We start from the raw sequence: 10,653 nt of genomic DNA, 5'->3' as shown, positions 1-10,653 counted from the left end.
GAAACATTTGCCACCGCAACAATGTTTCCGCAGCGATGTTTCCTAGTTTAGCCAGGCCTTTGAACTCCCTAATAAGGTTTGCCACAACCGGTATTACGTACCGTATATTACTTGATAAGAAAGCATTTTGAATGTTTGAAATACCGTAGGTGAAACCCCTCTATGCATACAGAGGGGCTTTCGAGTGAAAGAGGTAGCTAGTATACAACTTTGAGACCTAACTGGAAACGGCCTGTTCTGTGTAGGCCACGGCAGAAGCGCCACAGTATTTCGCCCAGTACAAGTCTATGAAAAGCGGCGTTTGTAGTTTAAAAGAAGGGAGTTTATTTTTGCGGGTGTTTTTACCTGCGGGAACTAATTTTCCGAATCGAGGTCAGTCCGCAAAAATTAGAACCCGAAAACGTTTCATGCCACATGGTAAAAAGCTTTGTTTTTGCACGGCAAGTTCCGCACTGAATTCGCGTGTGGGCGAGGCTAGCCGTTCAAATACAAAGCTTTTTGTTCTCCTGAGACTCAACACGGCCGCCGAGTGAGAAAGGTCTATTGTGGAACGTATTATATGTCTCTGGTTGTTAACCTGATTGGTCAACAAAGTCGAGATGTTATTGGTCGTTAGTCAGCAAGCCGTGATGTTATCGGCTGTGAAGACTGTAAAAAGTGATTGGTGCGTTTCGGCGATCCGTCTTTTGTTAGTCAAAAAGTTTGGAATGACGTAATATCATCATCGTATAACTACACAATTGTATCACTGTGTCTAGTTACTTCGCTTTACTGTTACACAAAGATTTTCCTCAGGCTGCGTCATCATCAAACTCAAGTTCAAGACATTGTTCAAGGACAACCAAACCAAACAATTCCACAGAGCATTGCGCGATACAGAAAACAGTGTCCACTGCACTGTGTTTGCAGTTAACATTAGTTTTTTCTTATTTACTATTTACTTTAGTGACTCTGTTGGCAATTCATGGAGTAATTCGAGGTGAACTGTCTTCAGCTACATTTCTTGCGTTCCAATTTTCTTTAACATTAGTTTATTTCAACTCGTCATTAAACCCGTTTCTTTACTGCTGGAAGATCACAGAAGTCAGACAAGCATCGAAGAATACAATCAGAAAACTATTTTGTTCCTCAAGTTAAGAGTTACGAAATGTTTTGTGTCGGTATCGGTTAAGTTCAGTCTAAAGCGGTATGTAAGCGGCTGTTCATTCCCAGGTTAACACTTGTACAGGATCACTAACCATGAAATGTTATTCTGCAAAACACATTTCACTGCACTGCAGTTGTTTTTGTAGTATAAATCCTTGTTTGGATTGATGTAATTAATGCAACTCGCTTTGATGGTCCATCATTTTCTGATCCACTGCTTTATTCAAATGCTGAAGTGTTGTAAACCTTACTGCCACCCTAAATTTTATACCGAGTCATCAAACTTGGGTAAGAGAAGTCATCTTTACACACGCCGTCAGCGAGTTTAGCCGAAAGAAAGTCAGTTGAGTGACAGAAAATTGCTCAGCCACACGAGAAAATGAAAGGATTTGTTTCTTTGTAAAAGCCGTTTTAATGCCGGGGTGGTGAAGTAAGCCTATATACAACTCAAAAATACGAGAAAGTTTTTATTTTGAATCTGTACACTCGAGTGACAAACGAATGAAGTTCTTTTTATAAACATGCTTCAATTGAAATATGTGCGGTGTTCTTTAACTTGTTTCTATAACTAAACAGTTAGAATGAAAGTAAAGAAGGAAAATGAACAAACATAATTATTAAAAGAGAACGTCATCCGTAACCATTCAAAATACCTTTTTATACCACGGCAGCAATTTTTAGTTTACCAATAAATCATCTCGAGACACTTAACTTACAGCTTCAAACAGCAAACCTTAACGGTGCATAGGTTTATTATCGAAACGATTTTACGGCCACGTATTTTTCGGCGTGGAGGGGTGGGGTGGTTTTATTCGGAATTTAATGTTTTATCGCAAACCTGAAACGAACAACAAAGGTTCATTTTTTCTCCGTTTCTCCCCAAAGACTGCAGGCTTGAAAATGAAAGGTTATTAGATAAACTGGAAATTGGATCTTTCTCCTCAGTTGTGAAGACTTGGTCATGATGAACGAAAGTGTTGGTTTGAAAGACGTTTTATTAGCTTGAAATCAATTTATTCTTTGAACATTAAAAGTTGACCAATAAAGCGTTTGACGCCGTGACAAGTTATCGCTGCCAATATAAACAGAAATATACGGAGATCTATCCAAGTTTAATTTGCTTGTAAACAGGTTAATGTTTTTCAAGACTTCAAATAATTTCTCCTCCCCTCCCAATAAGTATACAGCATTTATTTCTTGATATCACCGTACAATTCCAAATATAAAACCCCGAGAAAATAAGCCCACGAAAAGAGAACCTCCTCAAATTTCTGGGCCATATATTTCTTCGATAATTATCCCCGTCACCGGCGTACAATTCCAAACATAAAACCCTGAGAAAATAAGCCCACCAAAAGAGAACCTCCTTAAATTTCTGGGTCATTTATTTCTTCAATAATTACCCCTCGTGAATATTAGCTTACAGACTGCTGATGGAAGTTGTTTTAAGCTGTAAACATCATGATTATTTCAAGCGGTTTTAATTCCGGAAAATGAGCCGTTAAAGACTATTGAACGAATTTAAGTGTAGGGCTCCTACTTAGAATTTTACGGAATGCAAACTTCGAAGTTATTAATGAGCACGTGGCAGGAAGTTTCTAACATGGACTTCCTTAAACTGAACAGCTGCTTGTTAGTGATATATGGAAACACTAAGCTAACAGGTTAAAACCTAGAACCTTGACAGTCCATGGGTTTATTATGGGAAGGATTTCACGGTGTGATATTTTTTGGCGAGGAATGATGGGGCGGTTTTACTCTGAATTTTATGTTATATCGTAAACCAGTAACAACAACAGAGTTTCATTTTTTCTGTTTTCGCCAACGAACACGTTTCTGCAGGTTTGAAAATGAAATGTTATTCAATAAAATTGTAATTGGATCTTCCCCATCAGTTATGAATACTTGGTCATGATGAACAAAGTGTTGGTTTGAAAGACTTAAAAGTTGACTAATAACCGTTTGTCGCTGTGACAAGTTATGACTAGCAATAAAAACTGAAATACATTAATTTGCTGGTAAACAGGTCAATGTTTTTCTACAATTCAAATATTTTGCCTCCCTTTCAAATAAGTGCACACACATATTTTGGTATCACCATAAAGCTACAAACATAAGTCTCTGAGAAAATAAGCCCACCAAAAGAGAAGACTCCTAAAATTTCTCGGGAATATATTCCTCCGAATTTTATCCCTCATGAATATTAGCCTATAGACTTTTAATGTCAGCTGTTTTAAGGTGTAAATATCATGATTATTTCAAGGGGTTTTAAGGTTTGTTTGTTCTCAAGCTCACGCATAATTCTCTATAATAACGATGAGCGGCCTCCTACTGAACAAGCGATCCCGAAAACAAGTCACTAAAAAGACCAATCAACAAAGTTATAAGCCAAAGGCTAACATTTAAAAGTTTTACGGCATTTCAGCTTCCAAGTTATTACGGAGAATGTGGTAGGAAATTTTTAATTTCGACTTACTTAAAGTGAACAGCTGCATGGTAGTGATCTGACAATGACAGGGGCATAATAAATGTGCTGAGTTAATTTGATATGAGTCTGGTATAACAAAGACATTTTTCCGGCACCGCTTTTAATATATAAAGGATTTCTCAGAAACTAGCTCACACTGCAGTTAACATGGCGATGAAAAACTTTACTGGAGACGGAAAACATAAATTATGCCAAGTGCTGTACTGCTCGGCAGAATTAACTGGAGGTGTACACAACCAGCTGATAATCCTTTCAGTGTTAAACAGTTTTCTTTCCATTTCTGCATTTCTAGGAAATACTCTGATCCTTGTCACCCTTTACAAGGACGGGTCGCTTCATCCGCCCTCCAAACTGTTGTTTCGCAGCCTGGCGATAACGGATCTCTGTGTTGGTATCATTGTGGTACCTTTTCAAGTTAGTGTCTGGTTGTCTGTGGTGAACGAACGATGGAGTACTTGTCGCTTTACATGTGCTGCATCAATTATAACGAGGAATTTTTTTTGTTTAGTGTCTTTGTCGACGTTGTCTGCCATAAGTGTGGACAGACTTCTCGCCCTGTTGTTAGGGCTCAGATACAGACAAGTTGTAACTTTCAAGCGAACATTTGTAACTGTGATTGCTTTTTGGGTTTTCTCCTTTGTGGGTTCCGTAGTGTCCGTTTGAAATGAATTAATATCATCATGGTTTATCTACACAATTACACCACTTTGCCTAGTTTCCTCGATTTACTGTTACACAAGGATTTTTCTCAGGCTGCGTCATCAACAAACTCAAGTTCAAGACAATGTTCAAGGACAACCAAACCAAACAATTCCACAGAACATTGCGCGATACAGAAAGATAGTGTCCGCTGCACTGTGGGTGCAGTTAACATTAGTTGTTTGTTATTTACCACTTATTATAGTGGCGCCGTTGGTAATTCAGCATGCAGGACGAGATGAACTGTCTTTAGCTACTATTCTTGCGTTACGAATTAGTTTAACGTTAGTTTATTTCAACTCGTCACTAAACCCAATTCTTTACTGCTGGAAGATCACAGAAGTCAGACAAGCAGCGAAGGATACAATCAGAGAACTATTTTGTTCATCAAGTTAAAAGTTACGAAATGTTTTGTGTCGGTATCGGTAGTTCAGTTTAAAGCGGTATCTAAGCGGCTGTTCATTCCCCGTTTAAAACTTGTACAGTATCATTGACAATAAAATGTTATTCTTTGAAACATATTTTATTATGCAGTTGTCTTTGTAGTATAAATGCTTGTTGTGTATATACGAGTGGAAAAGACCTTGATTCATGTAATTAATGCAACCCGCTCGACTGTCCTCGATTTTTTTCCTATCCACCGTTTATTCGAATGCTGAAGTGTTGTAAGCGTATGTGCCAGCCTAAATTTTATACCGAGACATCAAGCTTGGGCAAGAGAAGTCATCTTTACACACGCAGTCACCGGGTTAAAGCCGCAAGAAAGTCAGTTCACTGTTCGAAAACTGCTCAGCCACACGAGAGAAGAATTCACAAATTTTCTCTTCCCCTCCCATAAGTATACAACATTCATTTTTTGATATCACCGTGCAATTCTAAACATGAGTCCCTGGATAATAAGCCCACCAAAAGAGAATCTCCTCAAATTTCTGGGCCATATATTTCTTCTGTAATTATCCCTCATGAATATTAGCTTACAGACTGCTGATGGAAGCTGTTTTAAGCTGTAAACATCATGATTATTCCAAGCGGTTTTAAGTTGTGTTTATTCTCAAGCCTACTCATAATCGCCTCGAATATCCTTTTCCTGAAACAAACCTCCCCAAAAGTCAGCCGCAAAAAGAATATTGAACGAATTTAAGTGTAGGGCTCCTACTTAGAAGTTTACGGCATGCAAGGTTCAAATTCATTAATGAGAACGTGGCAGGGAATTTTTAACATCGACTTCCTTAAACTGAACAGCTGCATGGTAGTGATATATGGAAAAACTAAGTTAACAGCTGAAAACCTAGAAACTAAACAGTCCATGGGCTTATTATCGGAAGGATGTTACGTTGTTATATTTTTAGCGAGGAAGGGTGGGGTGGTTTTACTCTGAATGTTATGTTATATAGCAAACCAGTAACAAACAACAGAGGTTCTTTTTTTCTGTTTGTCACCAACGAGCTTGAAAATGAAAGGTTATTGGATAAACTGGAAACTGATCTTCCCCCTAAGTTATGATGAACAAACTGTTGTTTTTTAATTACTTTTTATTAGCTTAAAATATGGAACCTTGCAGTCCACGGGTTTATTATCGGAAGGGTTTTACAGTCTGATACTTTTCGGCGAGAAGGGGTGGGGTGGTAATACTCTGAATTTTATGTTATGTTGTAAACTAGAAACGAACAAGAGAGGTTCACTTTTTCTATGTTTCCCTCCAACTAACACGTTTCTGCAGGTTTGAAAATATGAAGATCTACCGATAGTTATTCCTCATGAATATTAGCTTATAGACTTTAACGTCGGCTGTTTTAAGCGGTAAATGTCGCGATATTTTTAAAGGATCTTAAGTTGTGTTTATTCTTAAGCTCACGCATAATTCTCTCTAATAACAATGAGCGGCCTCTTAAAACAAGCGCTCTTCTAAAATAACTCGTTAAAAAGACCAATGAAGGAATTTAAGCCAACGGCTCATATTTAAAAGTTTAACGGCATTTTAGCTTCCAAGCCCGCTCAGTATTAAGGAGAATGTGCTAGGAAAATTTTAATTTCGACTTACCGGCTTTAAGTGAACAGCTGCATGGCCGTAGTGATCTGACAATCAAAGTGGAATAATAAATGTGCTGAGTTAATTTGAAATGTGTTTTTTTTAAGCAAATACATTTTGCCCGCAATGTTTTAATAAACGTGCTGAGTAAATTTGAAATGAGTTTGGTTTAGCAACGACATTTTGCCGTCAATGCTTAATATATAAAGGAGCAATAAAACTGAATTTCTCAGAAGTTAGCTCACACTGCAGTAACATAGCGATGAGAAACTTTACTGGAGGCGGAATCCATAAATCCTACGAGGAACTGTACTGCTCGACAAAATTAACTGGAGGAATACACAACCAGCTGATAATCCTTTCAGTTTTAAACAGCTTTCTTTCCATTACTGCATTTCTGGGAAATACTCTGATTCTTGTCGCCCTTCACAAGGACAGGTCGCTTCATCTGCCCTCCAAACTTTTGTTTCGCAGCCTGGCGATAACGGATCTCTATGTTGGTATCATTGTGGAACCCTCTCGTGTTACCCTCTTGATGTCTATGGTGAACGAACGATGGAATATTTGTCGCTTTACATTTGCTGGAATAACTCTGTTATGAGATATCGCACAGCCCTGCAGCTTTCACTCGTTGTTTATGTATCACTCTTCTACAACATATCTATTTCTTGACTTTATCTATTGAATTGCTTACGGATTCTATTTTTTTTACTTGCGTGACGATGGTGAGGTGAAAACCACCAATACATCTTAGATAACGTAAAAGGGTTAAATAATGAGTTGCCCGGCATAAACATGTATGCATTTGAAGTAGAAAATAAGCTAGAAATAATCAAGTAATTAACAGTAAGTAAATAACCATAAAACTCTAGAAATTGAACTTAGTGCACGACTTATATTTAGACAGTGAGAATAGCAAACAGAAAATAGAAGGTATTCTTGTTCAGAGACTAGTATGAAATACGTTTTAATACTACTGTTCTTGAAGACGAGGGTTTAACATAACAGGAATCTTTTACTTTTAATTCTCCTGCAAACTGCGGCGTGACAATTTGTTTGAGCCGAAAGTGGAGTTTCATTAGTTCCTATCTGACTTTTATTTGGGCTTCTTCAGTTTTATTTGAAAAAGTTGTTTCAATTTGCTATACTTGGTAATATCTGCTGATCAATTAAAATATTGTGAAATGATCACAACAAAAAGACCTATAAAATCCATTAGTTTGAAATCAATTTTTCAGAATTAAGTTAACCAATTAACTGTTTCTCGCCATATCAAGTAACGACAACGAAATTAAACGAAAAACAAACTAAGATCTATGAAAGCCACCCTAAAAGATTAATTTACATAAGCGATGAAAGTTTTTCTGGAATTAAAAGGTGTTGTCTTCGTCTTCAAATACAATACGTATACGACATATCCCGATATCACAGTAAAACTGATTTCAAACATATGCCCCTGAGAAAATAAGCCCAGCAGAATAGAATCTCCTAAAATTTGGGAAAAATATATTCCACCTATTATTATCCCTCATGAATATAAGCTTTTAGACTGCTAATGTTAGTGTTTTAAGCTGTAAATATCATGATTATTTCATGGGGTTTTAAGTTTTTTTGTTCTGAACCGCTCGCATAATTCTCTCTAGTTACAATGAGCGGCCTCCTAAAACAAGCGATCTCCGAAAATAAGTCACTAAAAAGACCAATGAACGAACTGAAGTCAAGAGCTCATACTTAAACTTTTACGGCATTTCAGCTTCCAAATTATTAAGGACAATGTAGTAGGCAATTTTCAATTTCGACTTACTTAAAGTGAACATCTGCATGGTAGTGATCTGACAATCAAAGAGGCATAATAAATGTGCTGAGTTAATTTGAAATGAGTCTGGTATAGCGAAGACATTTTGTCGCCAATGTTTCAATAAACGTGCTGAGTTAATTTGAAATGAGTTTGGTTTAGCAAAGACATTTTGTCGTCAATGTTTAATGTATAAAGGAGCAATAAAACTGAATTGCTCAGAAACCAGCTCACACTGCAGTTACATGGCGGCGATGAAAAACTTTACTGGAGACGCAATCCACAAATCATACGAAGAACTGCACTGCTCGGTAGAATTAACCAGAGGTGTACACAACCAGCTGATAATCGTTTCAGTGTTAAACATTTTTCTTTCCATTACTGCATTTCTGGGAAATACTCTGATCCTTGTCGCCCTTCACAAGGACAGTTCGCTTCATCCGCCCTCCAAACTGTTGTTTTGCAGCCTAGCGATAACGGATCTCTGTGTTGGTATCATTGTGGAACCGATTCGTGTTACCTTCTGGATGTCTATGGTGAACGAACGATGGAATATTTGTCGCTTTACATTTGCTGTAGTATTTATAACGGGGTGTATTTTTGGTATAGTGTCTTTGTTGACATTGTCTGCCATAGGTGTGGACAGACTTCTCGCCCTGTTGTTAGGACTCAGATACAGACAAGTTGTAACTTTAAAGCGTACATATGTAGCTGTGATTGCCTTTTGGGTTTTTTCCTTTCTGGGTTCCATAGCGTACCTTTGGAATGAATTAATATCATTATGGTATATCTACACAATTGCACTACTGTGTCTAGTTACCTCGATTTACTGTTACACAAGGATTTTTCTCAGGCTGCGTCATCATCAAACTCAAGCACAAGACAATATTCAAGGACAACCAAACCACACAATTCCACAAAACATTGCGCGATACAGAAAGACAGTGTTCACTGCGTTGTGCGGCAGTTAACATTAGTTGTTTGTTATTTACCAGCTACTTTAGTGGCGCCGTTGGTAATTCAGGGAGCAGCACGAGGTAAACTGTCTTCAACTACTTTTCTTGCATACTCATTTACATTAACTTTAGTTTATTTCAACTCGTCATTAAACCCATTTCTTTACTGCTGGAAGATCTCAGAAGTCAGACAAGCAGCGAAGGAGATAATCAGAAAACTATTTTGTTCATCAAGTTAAGAGTTACTAAATGTTTTGTTCAGTTTAAAGCGGCTGTTTCATACCCAGGTTAATATCTCCCGTTTTTTTTCTGATCTGCCATAGTTTTATTCAAATGGTGAAGTGCTGTTAGCCTAAGTGCCAGCCTAAATTGTAAACAGTCATCTTACCGGCGGTAAGTAAGTCAGTTCAGAGACAAGGGTGATCGAAAAATCCTCAGCCACACGAGAAGCGAAAACATTTGTTTCTTCGCCAGTAATTGCCGTTTTATCGCTTGGAAAAATAAGCTCACAACTCTCAAATACGGGAAAGGTTTTATTCTTAAAGTCCATATTTGGGTGACAAAAGATTGAAATAACTTTTGATAAACACAATAAACACACTTGAAAGATGTGGGGTTTCCTTTAGTTTGGTTCTAACTAAACCCTTTTGAGTTGAGTTCATTTAAAATTCACAAACAATTTGCAAATGAAAGTAATTGTTCAAAGAGAACGCCAGCTATAATTTAGGTAGCTAATGAGTTAAGAGAGACGGAAAGGAAAGTTCTTTTCATCGATTTACCGCAAGATTTGGAATATAAACCCTGAGCTTGGAAGCGTTCAAAAGACTATTTATATTGGAAGATTTTTTGATCTAGTTTAACAATAAAAACATCTTGAAACAGTAAGTTGACGGTTTAAAACAGTCAACTCCTCCCCCCAATGGATTAATTTAGAGAATCTTATGTTATATCGCAAACCGGATGCACAAAAGAAAGCGAACAGGAAAAGTTCATTTTTTCCAACTTCGACTCCTCCAACGATCCATTTGTTAGGCTTGAAAAAATGAAATGTTATTGGGTTCACTCGAAATTGTATCTTTTCCTTCAGTTATGAAGATTTGCAGTTGTCTTCTCAGATCTTTGAATAATATTTATCATCTGCTGCCTTGTCATGTTGTCTAGATAAGAAAGCGTTGTAACTAAATTCGACAAAACCGTCAAAAACACTATTAAACTTTTTTCTGTTATCGTGTGTTTTCAAATAAATTAGGACGGGCTGATCAAGCCAAAGGAGAAGCAACTGGAACATATTTCTTCTTTTTTAGTTTTAAATTAATAATTAAAATGTCTGAGATGCGAGTAATCATCTCCCGTCTTGTGTATGTTTAATAAATTTAATAGGATAAGAAGCTTTGTCTTGATCAGCAAATGTTAGCACTTAGAGCAAACTGCAACAACCTTGTCATATAAAACTTAAAGAAGCCTAAATGCTGAGTAAGATTGAAATTCGTTAAGCGTGCAAACTCCACTCTCGGTCAAACGATTACAAATAGACCTTATC

At 37.2% G+C, this 10,653-nt stretch overlaps 2 pseudogenes; both read left to right on the top strand.

Moving 5' to 3' along the window:
- The first annotated feature begins 3,781 nt into the window (after window positions 1-3,781).
- Window positions 3,782-4,729, top strand: LOC146468915 (adenosine receptor A2a-like; annotated as a pseudogene).
- Window positions 4,730-8,200: 3,471 nt separating this feature from the next.
- On the top strand, window positions 8,201-9,352 carry LOC146468914 (melanocyte-stimulating hormone receptor-like; annotated as a pseudogene).
- The last annotated feature ends 1,301 nt before the right edge of the window (window positions 9,353-10,653 follow it).

The sequence above is a fragment of the Pavona decussata genome, unplaced genomic scaffold (assembly GCF_977016875.1).
Source record: "Pavona decussata unplaced genomic scaffold, jaPavDecu1.1 SCAFFOLD_128, whole genome shotgun sequence".
NCBI lineage: Eukaryota > Metazoa > Cnidaria > Anthozoa > Scleractinia > Agariciidae > Pavona > Pavona decussata.
Note: the sequence above shows the minus strand (reverse complement) of the source record. Positions and strands in the feature narration are given on the sequence as shown.